The 22,295-nt window shown below is 42.3% G+C and overlaps 1 protein-coding gene across 3 annotated transcripts in view; it reads left to right on the plus strand.

The window, feature by feature from the left end:
• The window catches only part of DTD1 (D-aminoacyl-tRNA deacylase 1), a 205,554-nt gene that overhangs the window by 8,220 nt on the left and 175,039 nt on the right, over positions 1 to 22,295 (plus strand). The gene's annotated exons all lie outside the window — the stretch shown is intronic.

The raw sequence follows: 22,295 nt of genomic DNA on the forward strand, positions 1-22,295 counted from the left end.
CCTGAAGTCCCTTGAAAGGACGAGCACAAGGAATACCATAAGAGTGTAAGTGAAGGCATTTTAGGTGGCGGAACACTGGTGCTTGTTAAGGAATGCCCAAGTGAAAACAAATGAGCATTCACTTGAGTCCTTAAAGAGGAGTGTTTTGTGTAGTATTAGGTGTTTTGTGTTCCTGTTACTTTTTTAATAAAGTTTACTTATTTATTTTGAGAGAGACAGAGAGCACATGCGCGCTGCATGAGTCGGAGAAGGGCAGAAAGACAGGGAGAGAGAGAATCCAAAGCAGGCTCTGCACTGTCAGCATGGAGCTGATGTGGGGCTCGAACTCATGAACTGTGAGATTATGACCTTGAGCTGAAATCAAGAGTTGGGCACTTAACCAACTGAGCCACCCAGGCACCCATGTGCCTTTTACTTTTTGAAATGATGTGTATTTTGTCCAGGTAATTCTGTGAAGTGCCTGAAGCAGTATACTGTTAACAATATAATTTTATAATGGGTCACAGTTTAAGTTTGTGGGGATATGATATATCTGATCGTTTTGATGAAAAATTGTTGTGATTTATACAAAAAGTTTTAATCAATTTATTTCCAAGTCCTTCGGGCTTTCAGAAACAACTACAGTGATATCAGTAGGGTCTCTCTTGTTCTTTCAGCTTTTTATCTCTTTTGTGGTCTTTGATGGAACAAGACGCAGAGAGCATGTTGTACACACTTGCTATGTTTTGGTTAATTTTGAGTTTTTGGCTTCCAGCTCCAATATGGAAAGCCCCCCGCCGAGAGCTGAAGGGATGTTGGAACACAAACAAATTGCTAATGAATACATTTTCTTTTTTTTCTTTTAAAGTTTATTTTATTTAAAATAAAGAGAGCACAAGTGGGGGAGGGGAGAGAGAGAGGTGAGACACAGAATCTGAAGCAGGCTCCAGGCTCTGAGCTATCAGTGCAGAGCCTGATGTGGGGTCAAACCCACAAACTGTGAGATCATGACCTGAGCTGAAGTCGGATGCTTATCCGACTAAGCCACCCAGGAGCCCCTATATTTTCTTTATTTTAGGATTCTCAGGGCCACTTCAGCAATTTTAAGACTTAAAGTAGTTTGTTTTTTGGAAAAAATTAAATTTTTTTTCTAGTTTTACTGAGATACAATTGACATATGTTAGTTTTAGCATTAGTTTTAGTTGTACTACATGATGATTTGATATGTGGGTATATTGTGAAATGATCACTAATGTTAGTTCAGTTAATGTTCATCATCTCACATAGTTACAGTTTTACTTTTCTTGTGATAAGAACTTTTTTTTTTTTTTTAACTTTATTTATTTGGGTTACCTGGGTGGCTCAGTCAGTTGTTGCATTTGATTTCCCCTCAGGTCATGATCTAATGATTTATGAGATCGAGCCCTATGTTGGGGTCTGCATTGACTGCGTGGAACCTGCTTGGGATATTCATTCATTCTCTCTCTCTCTCTCTCTCTCACCCTCTCACCCTCTCTCCCCCTTTCTCTCCCTTCCCCCCCCCCCCCCCCGCTTGCACACATGCGTGCATGCTCTCTCTCAAAAATAAGTAATTCAACCAGAACAAAGTTTATTTATTTATTTTTGAGGGGGGTGGTTGGAGCGTCAGTAGGAGAAGAAGGAGAGAGAATCGCAAGCAGGCTCAGTGCTGTCAGTACAGAGCCCAATTTGGGGTTTGAACTCACGAACTGTGAGATCACGACCTGAGCCAAGATCAAGAGTGGGATGCTTAACCAGCCACCCAGGCGCCCCTGTGATGAGAACTTTTAAGATCTACTCTCCTAGCAACTTTCAAATATGTGATACAGTATTGTTAACTTTGGTCATTATGCCATATCTTATATCCCAGAATTTATTTATCTTACAATTGGAAGTTTGAACCTTTTGACCAGCTTCATCCATCTTACCCACTCTCCACCCCCTGCCTCTGGCAACCACCAATCTGTTCTCTGTATCCATGAGCTTGGTTTTTTAGACTCCGTGTGTAAGTGAGATTGTATAGTATTTGTCTTTTTCTGTCTGATTGAAAGCCCTTAATGTCCATCCATGTTCTTGCAAATGGCAGGATTTCCTTCTTTTCTTATGGCTGAATAGTATTCTATTGTGTATATATATCACATCCTTTTTTAAAATGGCTTTGTTATTATTATTCTTAATTTTTTTTTTTTTTTCAGAGAGAGCATATGAGCAGGGGAGGGGCAGAGGGAGAGAGAGAGAGAATCTAGAGCAGGCTCCACTCTCAGCACGGAGCCTGATGCAGGGCTTGATCCCACGACCCTGGGATCATGACCTGAGCTGAAATCAAGAGTCAGAGGCTCAACCAACTGAGCCACCCAGGCGCCCCCCCCCCGCCCCCCTCCCCAGACCACATCTTTTTTATGCTTTCATCTATCAGTAGACACTTAGGTTGCTTTCATGTGTTGGCTGTTGATTTAGTTAGATTTAGCATTTAAATCTAATGCTTCCTTCCTCTTCAGTGATTGAACTTTATTTAAAATTTATTGTTTCTCTTACTTTTTAAGGATCGAATAGAGGGAAGATTGTCCCTCCCACCCAGTGCGCACACCCAGTGCTCATGTGCTTTCAAGCATTTCCTCACCAGCCACAACTCTTCCACTTGGACCCCCGCCCACTTGGACCCCCGCCAGTCTTAAATGAAACAGGGTTTATTGCTATATGACTGAAGAATGCAGAGGTACGATGAGTTCAGGTTCAGCTTGCACTGCATTCCTTCTGTCATTGCTGTAACTGTTTCTCTGGGATTCACTGAGCCCTGCTTTCTCCCATGTGTGTTAGCCTTGTCTTCAGGCTGGCCTTCTGCAGGATGGCCATGATGATTGCAGTCTTCACAACTTACCATCCCAAGGAGAACGAGCCTTTGTCTCTTCATGTCAAGCAGAAGTCCTGAAGGTCACTTTGGGCCAGCGTAGGTTTTATGTCAACTCTGATCCAATATGGGATGGACTGCATGGCTCAGCTTAGGTCATATGTTTCGTGGCCTATGGAGTTGACTTCCTGAGGACCACCGGAGTCACAGTGGAGGTCTGGGGCTCTTGGGAAGGGGGATGGAAGAAGTGGCTCTTGGAGGGCTACTGAAAGTGCCATTGTATGTCCTTCAGTTGCTTTTTTGGTAGCCGTGGGGAGGTGGGATAAATAGAAGGGGTGTGGGCAAGAGGAGTAGGCAGTCCTAGCAGTGGGGATAGAGGGGATGGAGAGGGGACTGTCACAGATGTGTGTGCAATTAATGAGGGTGTCCTTTTCACCTGTGTCTCTTTTCTGGGCACCTGGGAGGGAGGGGCTAGTGGTATAATTACCCCAAATGGCTCTTTGAGGCCTGCTCTGCCCCAGTTGGCCTTGAGTTGGTCCTTGAAAACCAGGCTGACCCGCCACACCTACATGACCAGAATTCTCAGCACCTTTGGCCTGTTTGGGTGTAGTCTGTTTGGAACCCCCTTTGCTTTTGCTGTGGCACACCCCCACTCTGCTCTCATTTGGCTGGCCCCCTGACCCTTTGGCTTTGTGAGGGCATCTCCTCTTCTCAAGAACTTGCCTACCTTGCCTTCTGCTCCTGTTAGCTATTGCTGCATAACACACCACCCCAAAATTCAGTGGCTTAAAAATAACCATTCTGTCTTCCTTTTGTGGGTCAGGAATTGAGGAGGGGCTTGGCTGGGCACTTGTCTCTGATCCATTTAGTATTAGCTGGGGCTGGGGGATCTACTTCTAAGATGGCCTGTGTGCATCTTGCTCCTCCCCTCCTCCCACCTTATCTTATCCTCCAGGGTCTCCCCCCATCACTTGGGCTTCTCATAGCCTGGTGGTCACAGGGTAGTTTTCTTTTTCTTTCTTTCTTTCTATCTATCTTTCTTTCTTTCTTTCTTTCTTTCTTTCTTTCTTTCTTTCTTTTCTTTCTTTCTTTCTTTCTTTCTTTCAGTTTATTTACTTTTTTTGAGAGAGAGTGCACGTGAGCAAGCAGGGGAGGGGCAGAGAGAAGGAGAGAGAGAGAATCCTAAGCAAGCTCTGCACTGTCAGCACAGAGATGTACAGGGGGCTTGAACTCACGAACCATGAGATCATGACTTGAGCCAAAGTCAAGAGTTGGATGCTCAACCAACTGAGCCATCCAGGCGCCCCAGGGTGATTGGATTTCTAACATTGTAGCTGGCTTCTCCCACTACAAGCACTCCAGGAGCAGGTGTTTCAACAGACAGGAGATGAAAGTGCCAGCCCCCTGAGGCCAGGCCCGGAAAGGGGTGCAGCATCAGTTCTGCCATATGCTATTGGCCAAAGCAGTCTCATAGCCCATCCAGATTCCAGGAGACGGATGTAGACCCACCTTGCAATAGAAGGAAGGTCAGAGTTTGTGGCCATTTTTAATCCTGCACAGTTCATAACTCTGGTGCTTTCAAAGGGTTTTTCCTGTTCTCCGGCTCTTCTTCCGTAATTGCTTTAGGGGTGATAAACCTAATGCATACATTCATCAGTTTTTGCCCTCTACTGCAGGATGAGCCAGAGGTTAAGGGTGCTTTATTGGACACTCAGACTGATTGAGTGGACCCAGGAAACTGGTTTCAAATGTGCCCCTCAGCAGCCCCTCGGGAATCCCCATCCTTCAGATGGGCGCTGAAAGTATGTTCAGTGGGAGGCATTAAATGCTCCTAAAGTTGAGTATTGAGCATGCATTGCTTTTATAGTTAGGAAAAAGTAAGTGTTATACCAAAATGGAATAATTGAAAAGAGAGATCTCTGCTCTCAAGATCTCTGTTTCTTGTTCCAACTCTGAGACATTTGTAATGGGCCTAGGAAAGCAATCACCTGCAGGCTTCGTTGAGCAAATCCAAAGCTGCTATGACATTAAAAAGAGCTACCTGTGTATTCTCTGTGGGGACTGATCTGTTGTGGGCTGCAAAGGGCTAGAAAAACGTTGAACAACATTTCAGGAGTGCAGCAGCTTTGTGATTGCCTCAGCTCTGTTCACTCCGTGGGGCATCCATTATGTCCAGGTCTCCTAAAGGTTCGTAATGCAAAGAGAAAGCACAGGAGGAGGAAGCCCACATCTAGTGTTTGCTTGTGGTTATTGTTTAATTTAGTTTATAGATTTGTTTAATTTTCTACTCTTTTTACTGCATAAAGCACGTTAGCAGCCTGAGTGAGCTTTCAGTGGAAGCCTGTTTTGTATACTTTGGCAAGGGCTGTGATGCCAGAGGCATTACTGTTGATGTAAATTTAGGAAATCATAACGTGGGATCACATCTTCATTGATGATAAATGGCAAGCGGCGCCTGGGTGGCTCAGTCGGTTAAGCGTCCGGCTCTTGACTTTGGCTCAGGTCAGGATCTCGCAGTTCGTGTTTTGAGCCCCATGTCGGGCTCTGTGCTGGTAGTGCAGAGAGCCTGCTTGGATGCTCTCTCACCCCCCGCTCTTTCCGCCCCTCCCCTGCTCATGTGCTCTGTCTCTGTCTCTCTAAGTAAATAAATAAACTTAAAAAAAAAATAGTAAATAAATGGCAAGACTGGTGGATGGCGACACAGGCCGATGGCTCTTGTGAAGTGTGATGCATATGTGTGACTGATGTTGGTCAAATCAGTTAGTTTTCTGTCACTCCTTCCTTTTCATTCATTCTCTTCGGTGATTGGCTAACCAGCTTCCCTATTTATTTCTGCCTGTCTCTTTTAGCTCTCAGACTTAGACTAACTGCATCATCTCTGTGGCTGCAGTTTACATTCCGTTTGCCCAAATGGCAAAACCATATCTGTTTTTGTTTTTAAATCCTAGCTTTTCATGATTCCTTGATTGGCTTAAGTTGATTTTCCAAGGTGAACAACAGCCTACTTTTACCAGTTCTCCTTTCCCCACCTAACTGTCTGGGGCCACCTTAAAACCAGTGTCATCATTGTGGTGGTGGTCCAGTACCCTGCATAATGGCAGAGTGCCTTATACACTGTAGGCACTCAGTTATTTTGTGTGACGAGCATCCCTGGGCCCAGGGTGATGAGGACAGGCAGTGGCTCTGCTGTCCCATTCAGCTGCTTCCTCTCTGGGCTCCTTCTCCCACCTGTCTTTATTCCCCTTTACCCCTTTTATTTCAATTCCTGAGCCCTCTTCATACTTTTGTCGTGAATTGAGGTGTCAGCCCCCTTTTCTTGTGCAGTGAAGTTTAAAATAGGAATATTTTAAAACCGTATTGATTTGGGGTCTACAAATTCAGAAATGTTGATAAATTAGTTGGCCCTCTTTATATTTTGTGCAAACAAAGGGTCTATAAAACCAATGAATAGTGTACATGATATGGTATCTCAGTTGCTTTCTCTCTTTTTGTTGTGCCCTGAGGGGATCCTCCAGTTTACTAATTTTTCTTTGACTGTGTCCAGTCTGGAGTTTAGCTTGTCATTTGAGCTTTAAATCAGTCACTTATTTTTTATTTTCAGTATTCTTTCTAAAATTAACATTTTTTTTTATTGTGGTAAAATACACGTAACATGAAATGAAGCATTTTAAAGCATAGAGTTCAGTGATAGTGTATTCACAGTGTTGTGCAACCATCACCACTGTCTAGTTTCAAAACATTTTCATCACCCTAAATAAGGAGACCCTGTACCCATTAACCAATCACTCCCCATTCTCCCCCACTCCTAAGCCTAGAAACCATGAATCTGCTTTTGGTCTCTGGATTTGCCTCATCTGGATGTTTTGTACAAATGGAACCATACAATATGCAGCCTTTTGTGTCTGGCTTCTTTGTCTTAGCATAATGTATTCAAGGTTCATCCTTTGAACATACATTGTGCGTGTCTATATGCATACATTGTAACATTTATCAGTACTTCATTTCTTTGCGTGAAGAATATTCCATTGCATGAATATATCATGTTTTGTTTATCTGTGCATTCATTGTTGGACACCTAGCTTGTTCCCAACCTTTTAGCTGTTGTGAATAGGGCTGCTGTAAACTCGTGTACAACTTTTTGTTTGAACACTCACTTTCCATTTTGTTGGTTATATACTCAGACGTGGAATTGCTGGATCATACAGTAATTCTGTTTAGTTTAGTGAGGCACTGCCAAATTGTTTACCACAGTGACATTTTGCATTCCCACCAGCAGTGAGGGTTCTGATTTCTCTGCATCTTTGCCAACACGTGTTATTTCCTTTTTTTTTTTTTTTAATGATTATAGGCATCCTACTGGGTGTGAAGTGCATCACTGTGGTTTTGATTTGCATTTTTCTTTCTCTCTCTCTCTTTTTTTTGATAAAATATTATTATTATTATTATTATTTTTTTTAGTTTTAGAGAGAGAGAGGGCTGGAGCTGGGGAGAGGAGAAGAGGGAGAGAGGGAGAATCTTAAGCAAGCTCCACTTGCAGTGCAGAGCTAAATCCCATGACCCTGGAATCGTGACCTGAGCTGAAATCAAGAGTGGGACACTCAACCGACTGAACCACACAGGCACCCTCTATCTTTTTTCCCTTCCCCTTCCCATGTGTTCATCTGCTTGTTTCTTAAACTCCACATATGAGTGAAATCATAGGTACTTATTTCATGTGATACAATACACTCTAGTTCAGTCCACGTCATTGCAAATGGCAAGATTTCATTTTTTAAAAAAATTTTTTTTAACGTTTATTTATTTTTTGAGAGACAGAGACAGAGCATGAGCGGTGGAGGGGCAGAAAGAGAGGGAGTCACAGATTTTGAAGTAGGCTCCAGGCTCAGAGCTGTCAGCACAGAGCCTGATGCGGGACTCGAACTCAAAAACTGTGAAATCATGACCTGAGCTGAAGTCAGACACTTAACCGACTGAGTCACCCAGGCGCCCCAAGATTTTATTCTTTTTGATGGCTGAGTAATATTCCATTTTGTGTATATGAGTGGTGTGTGTATGTGTGTGTGTGTCTTTGTGTATACTACATTGTCTGTATCTATTCATCAGTCAGTAGACATTTGAGCTCTTTCCATAATTTGGCTCTTGTGGATAATGCTGCTATAACCATTGAGATGCAGGTACCCCTTCGAATCTGTATCGTTTGGGTGAATACTTAATAGTGCTGGGTTGTAGGGTAGTTCTGTTTTTAACTTTTTGAGGAACCTCCACACTGTTTTCCAGAGTGGCTGCACCAGTTTGCATTCCCACCAGCAGTGTCAGAGGGTTCCCCATTCTCTGTGTCTTTGCCCACACCTATTTCTTGTGTTGTTCATTTTAGCCATTCTGACAGATGTGAGGTGGTACCTCATTGTGGTTTTGATTTGTATTTCCCTGATGGTAAGTGATGTTGAACATTGTTTCATGTGTCTGTTAGCAATCTGGATGTCTTCTTTGGTAAAACGTGTATTTGTGTCTTCTGCCTACTTCTTTACTGGTTTTTTTTTTTTTAACCATAAATACATACAATTTTTATTTGTCAATTATAGATTGATAAAGCTAGAAAAAAAAGACAAATGCAAGAATGTTCCAAGTAGCACTGTTTGTAAGAGCAAAAAATCTGAAACAATCAAAATGCCATCGACAGGAATATGATTAATTGTGGAATATCTTTTCAATGTAGGTGAAAATAAATGAAGTTACCATTCATGTATCATTATAGATGAATACTTGAATGCTAAATGAGAACAATAAGTCATAGAATAATACATACAGCATGATAACATTTAAAAAAATGCTTAAAAATAAGAACAGCTAAACAATATATTGATAAAGAAGCTAGGGAATGAATGAGCCAGGGAAAGGGCACATATAGATACAATTCCAACTGTTAAGTGGATGACAGTTCCATACATGTTCATTTTTTATTATACATCTTTATGTATGTATCACATATGTAATAAATCATATATATGAAAAAATATAAAATATCTATCCGTAAGATCCCAAAGACCTTATATAGAAAAGGAATTGTCCAGTGAAGTTTAAACAAAAGATATCTCTTCATTGGGAATCTCTTTCCAGAAACAAAGAACTTCATTGTCTAAGCACCTTTTAACAGTATTAAAAATTAAAGTTGTTTTTTCCAACATTCTTTATTTCTGATTTTGGTGTTTATGAATGCCTCTGAAATTCTCGAATGATAAATAACAGAAAAAACTTTCCCTGGCAACCTATTCTTTTATTCCTTTTTCTTCTCCTCTTCTTCCTCTCTTTTCTTTCCAACCAATTATCAATCATTTGTTGCTTTATAATTGTTACTGATTTTTCTTAGTTGGATATACATCATTTCTAAGATGTTTGCCTCTAAAATACTTTTTTTCCAACATAGAACACTTTCCTCAGATGATAGCTTGTCTTTTCAATATTTTCTTTTTTTTTTTTTTTTAATTTTTTTTTTTCAACGTTTATTTATTTTTGGGACAGAGAGAGACAGAGCATGAACGGGGGAGGGGCAGAGAGAGAGGGAGACACAGAATTGGAAACACGCTCCAGGCTCTGAGCCATCAGCCCAGAGCCCGACGCGGGGCTCAAACCCACGGACCGCGAGATCGTGACCTGGCTGAAGTCGGACGCTTAACCGACTGCGCCACCCAGGCGCCCCGTCTTTTCAATATTTTCATTTAACTTTTCAAATAATTCTTCCACGGCTCTGTCAGAGCTTGGAATTTCCCTGGAACTCCACAAACTACAATAGCCAACATTCATGTAGCACTTACTATGCTTTAGGTTGTAGTCTGTTACTGCATTCAGTCCTCACGAAAACCCTACAGTGTTATCCCTGTGTTGCAGATGAGAAAGCTGAGGCACAGAGAGGTCAAAAATCACAAATGACAAAGCTAGAATTCAAGCCAAGCAGTTGAGTTATAGATTCCCGCTCTTAACTAACTACCACATCATCATGATGTCCTTTTGATTTTATATCAACCAGTTTTCTGTCTGAAGCAGTAAGAGTATCTATTGCTTATAAGAACAAATTTTCGGTATCTTTCAACTCACCATTATTATTTTTTAAAACTTAAATTCAATTTCATTAACATACAGTGTAATCTTGGCTTTAGGAGTAGACCCAGTGATTTATCTCTTACGTATGATACCCAGTGCTCATCCCCAAAAGTGCCCTCCTCAATGCCCATCACCCATTTAACACATTCCTCTACCCACCTCCCCTCCAGCAACCCTCAGTTTGTTCTCTGTATTTGAGAGTCTCTTATGGTTTGCCTCCCTTTCTGTTTTAAAAAATCCTTTATTTTTCCTTCCTTTCTCCTCTGTTATCTGTTGTGTTTCTTGATTCCACATATGGTGAAAAAATATGATCTCTTTCTCTGACTGAATTACTTTGCTTAGCATAATACTCTCTAGTTCCATCGACATTGTTGCAAATGGAAAGATTTCATTCTTTTTCATCACCTGGTAGTATTCCATTGTGTGTATATGTGTGTGTGTGTGTGTGTGTGTGTGTGTGTGTGCAGCATACATATATACGTATATATGTGTATGTACATATGTATGCATGTACACATGTATGTATAAATGTATATATGCATGTGTATATGTACATGTATACATATACATATAATGCATATGTATGTATATGCATATGTGTATACATACATATGTACGTATATATACCACGTATTCTTTATCCATTCATTGGTCAGTGGGCATTTTCCATATGGGCAGTGTAGTCTTTCCATACTTTGACTACTGTTGATAGTGCTGCTATAAACATTGGGGTGCATGTGCCCCTTTGAAACAGCACATCTCTGTCACTTGGATAAATACCTAGTAGTGCATTTGCTGGATCATAAGGTAGTTCTATTTTTAATTTTTTGAGGAACCTCCATACTGTTTTCCAGCGTGGCTGCACCAGTTTGCATTCCAGCAGTGCAAAAGAGATCCTCTTTCTTCACATCCTCGCCAACATCTGTTGTTTCCTGAGTTGTTAATGTTAGGCATCTGACACGTGTGAGGTGGTATCTCATTGTGGTTTTGATTTGTATTTCCCTGATGATGAATGATGTTGAGCATTTTTTCATGTGTCGGTTGTCCATCTGGATGTTTTCTTTGGAGAAGTGTCTTTTCATGTGTTTTGCCCATTTCTTCACTGGATTATTTGCTTTTTGGGTGTCGAGTTTGATAAGTTCTTTATAGATTTTGGATACTAACCCTTTTATCTGATATGTCATTTGCAAATATCTTCTCCCATTCTGTTGGTTGCCTTTTAGTTTTGCTGATTGTTTCCTTTGCTGTGCAGAAGATTTTTATTTTGATGAGGTCCCAGTAGTTCATTTTTGCTTTGGTTTCCCTTGTCTCCAGAGACGTGTTGAGTAAGAAGTTGCTGAGGGCAAGATCAAAGAAGTTTTTGCCTGCTTTCTCCTTGAGGATTTTGATGACTTCCTGTTGTAACTTTTAGGTCCTTCATTTTGAGTTTATTTTTGTGTCTAGTGTAAGAAAGTGGTCCAGGTTCATTCTTTTGCATGTCGCTGCCCAGTTTTCCCAGCACCATTTGCTGTAGAGACTGTTTTTATTCCATTGGATATTCTTTCCTGCTTTGTCAAAGATTAGTTGGCCATACGTTTGTGGTTCTCTGTTCTGTTCCACTGCTCTGAGTGTCTGTTTTTGTGCCAGCCATGCTGTCTTGATGATTACGGTTTTGTAATACATCTTGAAGTCCGGGATTGTGATGCCTCCAGCTTTAGTTTTCTTTTTCAAGATTGCTTTGGCTCTTCAGGGTCTTTTCTGGTTCCATACAAATTTTAGGATTATTCTAGCTCTGTGAAGAATGCTAGTGTTATTTTGATAGGGATTGCATTGAATATGTAGATTGCTTTGGGTAATATTGACATCTTAACAATATTTGTTCTTCCTATTCAGGATCATGGAATATTTTTCCTCTTTTGTGTCTTCTTCAATTTCTTTCATAAGCTTTCTATAGTTTTCAGTGTACAGATTTTTCACCTCTTTGGTTAGATTCATTCCTAGGTATTTTATGGTTTTTGGTACAATTGTAAATGGGATCGATTCCTTAATTTCTCTTTCTGTTGCTTCATTGTTGGGGTATAGGAATGCAACCTATTTCTGTGCATTGACTTTATAACCTGCTACTTTGCTGAATTCATGAATCAGTTCCAGCAGTTTTTAGGTGGAATCTTTTGGGTTTTCCATTAGAGTATCATGTCGTGTGCGAAGAGTGAACGTTTGACTACCTCCTTGCTGATTTGGATGCCTTTTATTCCTTTTTGTTGTCTGATTGCTGAAGCTAGGACTTCCAATACTATGTTGAATAACAGTGGTGATAGTGGACATCCCTGTTATGTTCCTGACCTTAGGGGGGAAAGCTCTCACTTTTTCCCCATTGAGGATATTAGCGGTGGGTCTTTCATGTATGGCTTTTATGATCTTGAGGTATGATCCTTCTATCCCTACTTTCTTGAGGGTTTTATCAAGAAAGGATGTTGTATTTTGTCAAATGCTTTCTCTGCATCTATTGAGAAGATCATGTGGTTCTTGTCCTTTATTTTATTGATGTGATACATCACGTTAATTGTTTAGTGGATATTGAATCAGCCCTGCATCCCAGGTATAAATCCCACTTGGTTGTGGTGAATAATTCTCTTAATGTATTGTTGGATCCGGTTGGCTAATATCTTGTTGAGGATTTTTGCATCCATGTTCATCAGGGAAATTGGTCTACAGTTCTTCTTTTTAGTGGGGTCTCTGTCTGGTTTTAGAATCAAGGTGATGCTGGCTTCATAGAGTTTGGAACCTGTGCTTCCATTTCTGTTTTTTGGAACACTTCAAGAGAATAGGTTTTAACTCTTCCTTAAATGTTTGGTAGAATTCCACTGGAAAGCCATCTGGCCCTGGACTCTATTTTTTGGCAGATTTTTGGCCACTAATTTTTTTTTTTTTTACTGGTTATGGTCTGTTCAGATTTTCTATTTCTTGCTGTTTCAGTTTTGGTAGTGTATATGTTTCTAGGAATTTGTCCGTTTCTTCCAGATTACCCATTTTATTGGTGTATAATTGCTCATAATATTGTCTTATTGTTTGTATTGCTGCTGTGTTGGTTGTGGTCTCTCCTCTTTCATTCTTGATTTTATTTATTTGGGTCCTTTCTTTTTCTTTTTGATCAAACTGGCTAGGAGATTATCAATTTTGTTAATTCTTGCAAAGAACCAGCTCCTGGTTCATTGATCTGTTCTACTGTTTTGTTGTTGTTGTTGTTGTTGTTTTTTGTTTTGGTTTTGATAGCATTGATTTCTGCTCTAATCTTTATTATTTCCTGTTTTCTGCTGGTTTGGGGTTTTATTTGCTATTCTTTTTACAGCTATCTAAGGTGTAAGGTTAGGTTGTGTAACTGAGACCTTTCTTCCTTCTTTAGGAAGGCCTGGATTGCTACATACTTCCTCTTATGACTGCCTTTGCTGCATCCCAGAGGTTTTGGGCTGTGGTCTTAATCATTTTCATTGGCTTCCATGTACTTTTTAATTTCCTCTTTAACTTCTTGGTTAGCCTGTGCAGTCTTTAGTAGGATGGTCTTTAGTCTCCAAGTATTTGTTATCTTTCCACATTTTTTTTTGTGGTTGGTTTCGAGTTTCATAGCGTTGTGGTCTGAAAATATGCACGGTATGATCTTGATCTTTTTGTACTTGTTGAGGGCTGATTTGTGTCTCACCGTGTGATCTATTCTGGAGAATTTTCCATGTGCACTGGAGAAGAATGTGTATTCTGCTTTAGGATGAAATGTTCTGAATATATCTGTTAAGGCCATCTGGTCCAGTGTGTCATTCAAAGCCCTGTTTCTTTGTTGATTTTCTGTTTAGATGATCTGTCCATTGTTGTAAGTGGGGTGTTGAAGTCCCCTAGTATTACGGTATTATTATTAATTAATTTCTTTATGTTTGTGATTAATTGATTTATATATTTGGATGTTTCCACGTTTGGAGCATAAATGTTTACAATGGTTAGATCTTGGTGGATACACCCCTTAATTATGATATAATGCCCTTCTTCATCTCTTGTTACAGTCTTTATTTTAAAGTCTAGATTGTCTGATATAATCCGGCTTTCTTTTGGTGACCATTAGCATGATAGATTATTCTCCATATCCTTACTTTTAATCTGAAGGTGTCTTTAGGTCTAAAGTGGGTCTCTTGTAAACAGCGTATAGACAGATTTTGTTTTCTTATCCATTCTGATACCCTATGTCTTTTGATTGAAGCATTTAGTCCATTGACGTTTAGAATGAGTACTGAAAGATGTGAATTTATTGCCGTTATGTTGATTGTAGAGTTGAGGTTTCTTGTGTTGTTCTCTGTTCCTTTCTAGTCTTTGTTGCTTTTGTTCTTTTTTTTTTTTTTTCCCTTGCATTTTCTCCCTTCAGAGAGTTCCCCTTAAAATTTCTTGCAGGGCTGGTTTAGTGGTCATAAACTCCTTTAATTTTTGTTTTTCTGGGAAACTTTTTATCTCTCCTTCTATTTTGAATGACAGCCTTGCTGGATAAAGAATTCTTGGCTGCATATATCCAATTGAGCACATTTAATATATCCTGCCACTCCTTTATTGCCTGCCAACTTTTTGTGGATAGGTCTGCTGTGAACCTGATCTGTCTTCCCTTGTAGGTTAAGGACTTTTTTTTTTTTTTTTCCCTTGCTGCTTTCCTGATTCTTTCCTTGCCTGAGTATTTTGTAAATTTGACTATGATATGCCTTGTTGATGGTCGGTTTTTGTTGAATCTATTGGGAGTCCTCTGTGCTTCCTGGATTTTGATGTCTGTGTCTGTCTCCAGGTTAGGGAAGTTTTCTGCTATGATTTGCTCACATACCCCTTCTACCCCTTTTTCTCTTCCTCTTCTGGGACCCCTATGATTCTGATGTTACTCCTTTTTAATGAGTCACTGATTTCTCGAATTCTTAAATCGCGCTCTTTTGCCTTAGTCTTCCTCTTTTTTTCTGCTTCGTTGTTCTCCAGAAGTTTGTCCTCTGTATCGCTGATTCACTTCTATGCTTCATCCATCCTTGCTGCTGTGGCTCCCATTTGAGATTGTAGCTCAGTTATAGAATTTTTTATTTCATCCTGACTCAGTTTTACTTCTTGTGTTCCACTATGTGATCTGTTTTGGAGAATGTTCCATGTGCACTGGAAAAGAATGTGTATTCTACTACTTTAGGATGAAATTAGAATCCACAGAAAGGGATTCTGTTTTCAACCCCAGCTAGTATTCTTATTATCGTGATTCTAAATTCTGGTTCAGACATCTTGCTTGTATCTGTGTTAAGTCCCTGGCTGTCATTTCTTCCTGTTCTTTCTTTTGGGGTGAATTCCTTCATTTTGTCATTTTGAAGGAAGAAAAGGAATTAACAGAGAAAAAAAATAATTAAAAACAACACAAAAAAATCAATAAAGGATGGTAGATCCTAGGTGTGTTATGGTCTGCTTGTTGAAAGGAGCTTGATAGATTAGAGAAAAAAGGAAAAGATAAGAAAAAAAAAAGGAAAAAATAAAAAGGAAAACATTTGAAAATTTGAAAAAATGAATACAGTAAAATAGAACAAAATGAAATGATGAACATAAACTAGAATTTAAAAAATTTACAGAAAAATAAAAAACATACTAGAAAAAAATTAAAGAAAAATCTTTTTAATAAAAATGGAAAATAAAAATGATTTTTTTCTCTTTCTGTATTCAAGAATAAGAAAAAGAAAAAAATTAAATAGATGGACCAGCAAACAGACTAAAATATGATTAAAATTACATCGGTTTCCCCTAGAAGTCAAACTATGAAGCACTTTATGATCTGTAAACTAAGCAGGCGGAGAGACTTGTGGTGTTCCTCAAGAGCATAGTTGGCCCAGTTGGGTGGGGCTTAGTGCTCTGTTCTTCACTAGATGGCGCTGCTTAGTTTACTGGGGTGGACCGTTGTGGTGCATGTAGTCGTGTATGTGCATACATAGGAGGGGTGAAAATGATGTCACCCAGCTACCCAGTCTCTAGTATCAGAGCTCTGTTTTCTCCCCTCCTGGCAATCAAGCACCCGCCTTTGTCTTTGGCTTCTGTCCACTCCAGCTTTTACACTGTCAGGCTGCCAGGCTCCACCTCCCTCCTGAGTTTTATCTCAGATGCAGCTGTTTCCCAACCCCTCACATCTGAAGGACTGCAGCTATGACCTGTTCTCACCCTCCAAGGGAGGATCTCACCAAGCAATGGCTGGGTGCCCACCTGACCCCAGGAATGTTCGTGGGATCATGCTGCGGCCAATGCCCAGAGACTGTGGCTAGGTGCCAGCCTGCCCCAGAAAAAGTTCACACAATCGTGTAGCAGCAGCATTTCGGGGATTATGGAAAATCACAACACACATCTGACATGAGACTTCCCCCTTAACGTCCTTGTTCCAACACCAGCAAATGTGGTTCCCCAGGGTCTGCTGGGACCTTTGCCTGTTGGGGGGCCGCACAGCCTCTACCAAATGTCCTCCCAGCAGGGGAATTGCCTCTCCCTCTGTGGCCCGAGGACCCCTTGGACCTCGCTCTCTGCTCTTGGGAATTCGCCCTTCCCACTAGAGCAACGCCAGTTCTCAAGCTGTGGAGTTTCAGACTCTGCACTCCCCCTGTTTATAGAGTCTTAATGGAATTTAAACCCTCCCTTTTGCCTTTCTCTCTTTGTTGTTCAGTCCCTTGCATACTTTTCCTTTCCTCTCCAACTGCTTATGGAGGTGGGGGTGCTTTCCCGTACTTCCCTCCCCCCCCACCCCGTCTCTGTCCTCTCTCCACAAGCAGAAACAGTTCCCTGCCCTCCGCAGCTTCTGTATCCCCCAGTTCACCTCTCCATGCCATGTACCTGCTGATTTCTGTGGTTCAGGTTGTGCTAATTGTTGTGTTAATCCTCAAATCAGTTTTCAAGGTGTGCAAGATGGTTTAGTGTTGACCCGGCTGCATTTCAAAGACGAGAGATGCAAAAAAACTTACATGCTGTTCTGCCATCTTGCCCCCCGCTCCTTTTTTTTTAAACATTTATTTGTGAGAGACAGAGAGACAGAGCACGAGTGTGGGAGTGACAGGAAGAGAGGGAGACACAGGATCCAAAGCAGGCTCCAGGCTCTGAGCTGTCAGTACAGAGCTTCACGCAGGGCTCAAATCCACAAACCATGAGATCATGACCTGAACCAATGTTGGATGCTTAACCAATTGAGGCACTCAGGCACCCCTATTTCTGTGAGCTTTTAATATATGCTGTGAGTTGTAGATATTTTTCATCCATTTTGTTATTTGTTCTTTGACCTTGCTTTAAGGGATTGTTTGCTGGACAGACTTTTTTTTTTTTTTTTAATGTTTATTTATTTTGAGAGAGAGAGAGAGAGAGAGAATGAGCAGGGGAGGGGCAGAGAGAGGGAGAGAGAGAGTGAATCCCAAGTAGGCTGAACTATCAACACAGGGCCTGATGTGGGGCTTGAACCCTCAAACCGTAAGATCATGACCTGAGTTGAAACCAAGAGTCAGACACGTTAACTGGCCGAGCCTCATGGGAGCCCCTGAGTGGTGATATGGTGGTGGAAGGGTGTCCTTGCCCCGTGGGATCAGGCTCTTTCAGTAGGTCTGCACAGGCATTGCACAAGGCCCATGTAGGTCTGCTGGGGCCTCAGACATTACATTGTCCCCACACAGGCTCACTGGTGCCTCAGTGTGGAGACCTGGTCGCCTTCCATGCAGTTATCCCAGATAGAATGATGCCTGGGACCCCAGTAGAGCTCAGAGATATCCAAGCAAAGCCCTGATGGTCAGAGAAAACTTTGCCTTGAGCTTCCTTGTAATACAAGGAGGGCTATAACAATTGCCTTGAATCTGACTTCAGAACTTTAGCTCAGATGAGAGTTTAATATCCTAGTGAGAGATTAATTGTAGGCCATTTCCCCTGGAAGCCCCTGTTTCCAGCTCTTTGGTTTGGAATTGGGCTGGCCCCCTTTGGTGACAGGTGCCCTGACTCCTGGGAGTAGGCACTTTCCATCCTGGGCCACGGGACTCGTTCCCCATTTTCTCTGGCCATGGAATCCCACACCTGAGACATCTGCTGCTCAGAGGAGGTATTTCTCTTGAGTGGATTGAACCACAACAGAGATAAGCACAGATAAGCAGAGACCACTGGTAAGGGGGACTGAGTCTGAAGAGAAGCCACAAGTTCCAGAGATCGCTGTTTGAGTTCCCTCCATGGGCCTGGACATGGAATGGAATCTGACAGTGGTTCTAATGCTGTCGACCTAGGCTTGGCTCTCATTCTCAGAGAAACTTGGCTGACAGGGCCTGCCATGTACTCTTTCTCTGATAACTGAATAATTTCCCAGCTAAGTCATTTAGGAAGTGCCATTGCTGGAGCTGCTGGTCTTTGCTGATGGCTCCCAGAGCCCATGCCTCTGCTTTACAGGCTCCCTTGAGCCAGATCAGCCCACCGGGGAATCCGTGCCCTAATGGTGGCACCCTGAATTGGCTGAGCCCTCTGGGGATATAGGTCCAGGAGCACTCTAGAGAAGCAGTTCTATGCTGGTGGACAGAGCTGCCATAGTACCTGTGGCCCACCAGGGTCACACTCCTCTGGGCTCCAGGTGTGATGCAAGCCTGTGGGTCTAGACCACACTCCTTTAGCTGCAGTGGCCCTCGCCTTGCCACATGCTTATTTTGAGTACCTCACTTCCACACATTTTCTTGATTTCTTGGTTCCCAGCCTATGCACCCGATGTTGGGTCCCCCATCAATAACCCTCTTCTGGGGTGCCTGGGTGGCTCGGTTGAGCGTCCAACTTTGGCTCAGGTCATGATCTCGCGGTCTGTGAGTTCAAGCCCCGTGTCGGGCTCTCTGCTGACAGCTCAGAGCCTGGAGCCTGCTTCGGATTCTGTGTGTGTGTCTCTCTCTCTCTGCTCCTCCTCTGTTCATGCTCTGTCTCTCTCTGTCAAAAATAAACATTAAAAAAAAAAAAAAAACCCTCTTCTGTACCTGCCCAGGCTCTGAATAGCTTTAAGGTAGAACAAAGAGGTAGCCTTGGCAGTGAGGACTTTGCCTTAGTGACAGAGGGAGCTGCCTTTGGGGATGTACTTAGATGGGCTGGCCCAAAGGTAGGCTGGTCCCTAGAGGTAGGCTGAGTCCTAGCCTGATCTTGGCCATTGCAGGCTGGCTCTGGAAAGCAGAATGAGTGGGCTTGCTCCCAGCCAGGCCAAGAAATGACCATCATGCCTTTTGTTCTCCATTTTCTTCAGTAGCATGTTTTTTCGGTGTGGTTTTCTTGCCCCTTGCACTCTCCCTGCCCCCATTTGTCCATATTCTACCATGGAGAGTGGTGGGAATGACAGTAGTAACAGAGACTCAGATTTCCTGTACTCTGACTGCCTGGCTGTGGACCCAGTGCCATGCCTATACTAACATGCATCTTCCTTGTGGTGACTGTCCTGCTATCATCCTTGAACAAACGGGCACGGAGAGGCAGGGCAGGGCTTCTCGGGGAGTGGTGACTGTCAGTCAAGCATTGTTGAAAGGGAGGGATGTCAGCCTTTGCACATTAACGGGGCGCATTGGTTTGGAGCTGGTAAGGCCCTTGGATAGTGGCTGCTGGAAACCAGGTCACAGCAGGTTTGGGGCTCATAGCTGGGAGTTTTCCAGCTGGAGCATGTGGCACAAACATGCCTGACACGTGCTTCTCCTCCAGCTCTGGATAGAACCCTGGGACTTATATTTAAGGACGACTTGATCATATCACCACTGGAGCCCAGATGTAGTTTTGCAGATTTGTTGCTGTCTTTTAAGATTATTTTTTAAAGTGTTTTTATTTCCCCTGGCCAGTATAATTTTTCATGGGGCTTTACTCTTTGATCTGAACTGTAAAAAATGTACCCATGTTAAGACCTCTTAAAACATGTCTTTGGATTTATTGTCTGTACAAATGGAAGTTCAGATAATAGTTCTGTTCATAACTGAAGAAAAACAGGAAAAGAAGATAAATTTCTCACTACTTGGAATGATAAACACGGTGAAGCATATGCTGTAATCCTGGCAACAGAAATTCAAGGTCGGAAATAATTCCTTTCCTCCTGAGTCTGCCTTCAGCTTCCCTGAGGAGTGCAGCGGCTGAAATTTGCTACTAATTGTAGCCATAATTTTAGCATGCAATTAAACACATGATTTCCTTCCCAGCTGATGTCTTTTTTGCTAGTCTGACATGGATAAAACAAACGCTCTGTAGATTTGAATGGCCACTTTAATCTGATAGGAGTTCAAGAAAAGTCACCATTGTTTGAGCACATTGGGCTACCCAGTAGGAACTAAGTTAATCTTGCCTGTAAAAGTTGTGAACAACGTGGGTGCTTCTAATGTAGTTTTTAATGCTGCTGTCTGTACGTTGAAGAAAACATTGGTGTGCCCATTTTGCTAAGACCCTCCACGAGGGTAAGGATCTTTGGAGGGAGTGATACCAGGGGAAAGAATCAGAGATGAAAATTGTGCAGTTGTGGTAGGAGCAAATGCTCACAGAGATCTCCTCATGCAGTGGTGGGTCTGGTACTGAAGGGACCCGAGGACCTGAGAGCATAGCTGCTCTCCAGGAAGGAAAGGAGCCAGAAAGGCTCCAAGCTGGCCTGCCCTGGGTTAGTGTGTCCATTTGGTGCTTTTCTTTTCCTCAACCTCTCCCAGAGGGTCGTTTGCCCTCTAAAGGATGTTTTGTGTGAAAATAGAGCTCCTTGCCTAGGGGAGTTTGGGAACCACCAGGGTAAAGAAACGAAACAGATTTCTCTACTCAAGGATGTCTTGACAGCCTATTACTTGCTGCTGTGCTTTGTGATTCTCTAAGGGAGAGTTCAAACAAATGTGGTTTTCCAAAAGTATGTGACCGTGGTATTCTTTATTCAAGGCATACCTGGCAGGGCACAGGGAAGCATGGTTCTGGTTGTGTGGAGCCTCTCAAACATGACTTCTTATAATAACAAGAGCAAATGCTGGTTTTGCACACACCATATGTGAGCCACTGTCCTAAGCACTTGCATGCACTGTTTCATTACATTTTCCCTGTGATTTAGTCCCTCTTGTTAGCATCCCTGTGATCCAGGCAAGAAACTGAGCCATTGGGAGGTCAGGAAAGTTGCCCCAGGACTCAGAACTTGTTGGGGCGGGGCCTGTCCTCTTCCAGCCTGGGTCTTTGTTGTCCTTCAAGTCCTGGACCTTGTGAAGCCTTATCCAAGAATCCCCCAAGGGGGATTTGGACCCTCCTCTGGCCTGCAGAGCCAGAATCCCTCAAGGTCTCTGCCATGCTGCATTGTCACCACAATGTGCCCAACTGTCTTCCATACTAGACCACAGGGTTCATGAGCGCCAGGGCTATCTGTGCCTTTGAGCTGAGTCTTTGATCTCTAGCGCCATGCCTGGCACAGGGTTGCTATGAGTGAAAAGCGGTGAGCGATTTTCAAATGTGGACTGGATCTCATATGCTCTCTTTGCTCCTTAATGGTGGGTGGCAGCAGAAGAGTTCCTGATGGTTCTCAGTTTTTGAGGACTTCTATTTCACTCTGGACCCAACTCTTTTCTTTCTTTCTTTTTTAAATGTTTTTAGTTTTGATTATGTTGAGAGACAGAGAAGAGAGAGAGGGAGAGAGAATCATGCACGAGCAGGGGAGGGGCAGAGAGAGAGAGAGAGAGAGAGAGAGAGAGAATCCCAAGTAGGTCCCATGATGTCAGCATAGACCCCCATCTCGGGGCTGGAACTCACAAACTGTGAGATCATGATCTGAGCTGAAATCAAGAGTCAGATGCTTAACTGACTGAGCCACCCAGGTGCCCCAAGGACCCAGCTCTTCTCTTACTTTGGATTTATTAGAGAGAAATTGTCATGACCAGTGTGTTACTTTGAGTAAGCATCCGTATGTGTCATCAACAGTGTTTAGGCCCAGGGCTTAACATTGGTACTTGGATGTGTGGAGTTGACATTCTGATAGGAATGCCATCATCTCTCAAGGCATATTCTTGGCTTTTTTTTTTTAAGTTTATTTATTTATTTTGAGAGAGACTGAGGTGAGGAGGGGCAGAGGGAGAGAGAGAGAATCCCAAGCAGGCTTGCTTTGGTAGTGCTGAGCCTGATGCAGGGCTTGATCTCACAAACCATGAAACCTAACCTGAGTCAAGAACAAGAGTCTGATGCTCAACCGACTAAGCCATCCAGCCACCCCTTGGCTTTCTTTATAAGTGTAATTTAGCATTTGGGGATTGATAGACACAATTGAGTGGGTTTGAGTGTTAGAAGGTTTGAAATAGGACAGAGAGAGGTGCTCTTTTCTGGGGCAGCCCATAGCCATTTTGAAATGAGTCGTAGGGAGCTGAATGGTTCC

The sequence above is a fragment of the Leopardus geoffroyi genome, chromosome A3, assembly GCF_018350155.1.
Source record: "Leopardus geoffroyi isolate Oge1 chromosome A3, O.geoffroyi_Oge1_pat1.0, whole genome shotgun sequence".
Classification (NCBI taxonomy): Eukaryota; Metazoa; Chordata; class Mammalia; order Carnivora; family Felidae; genus Leopardus; species Leopardus geoffroyi.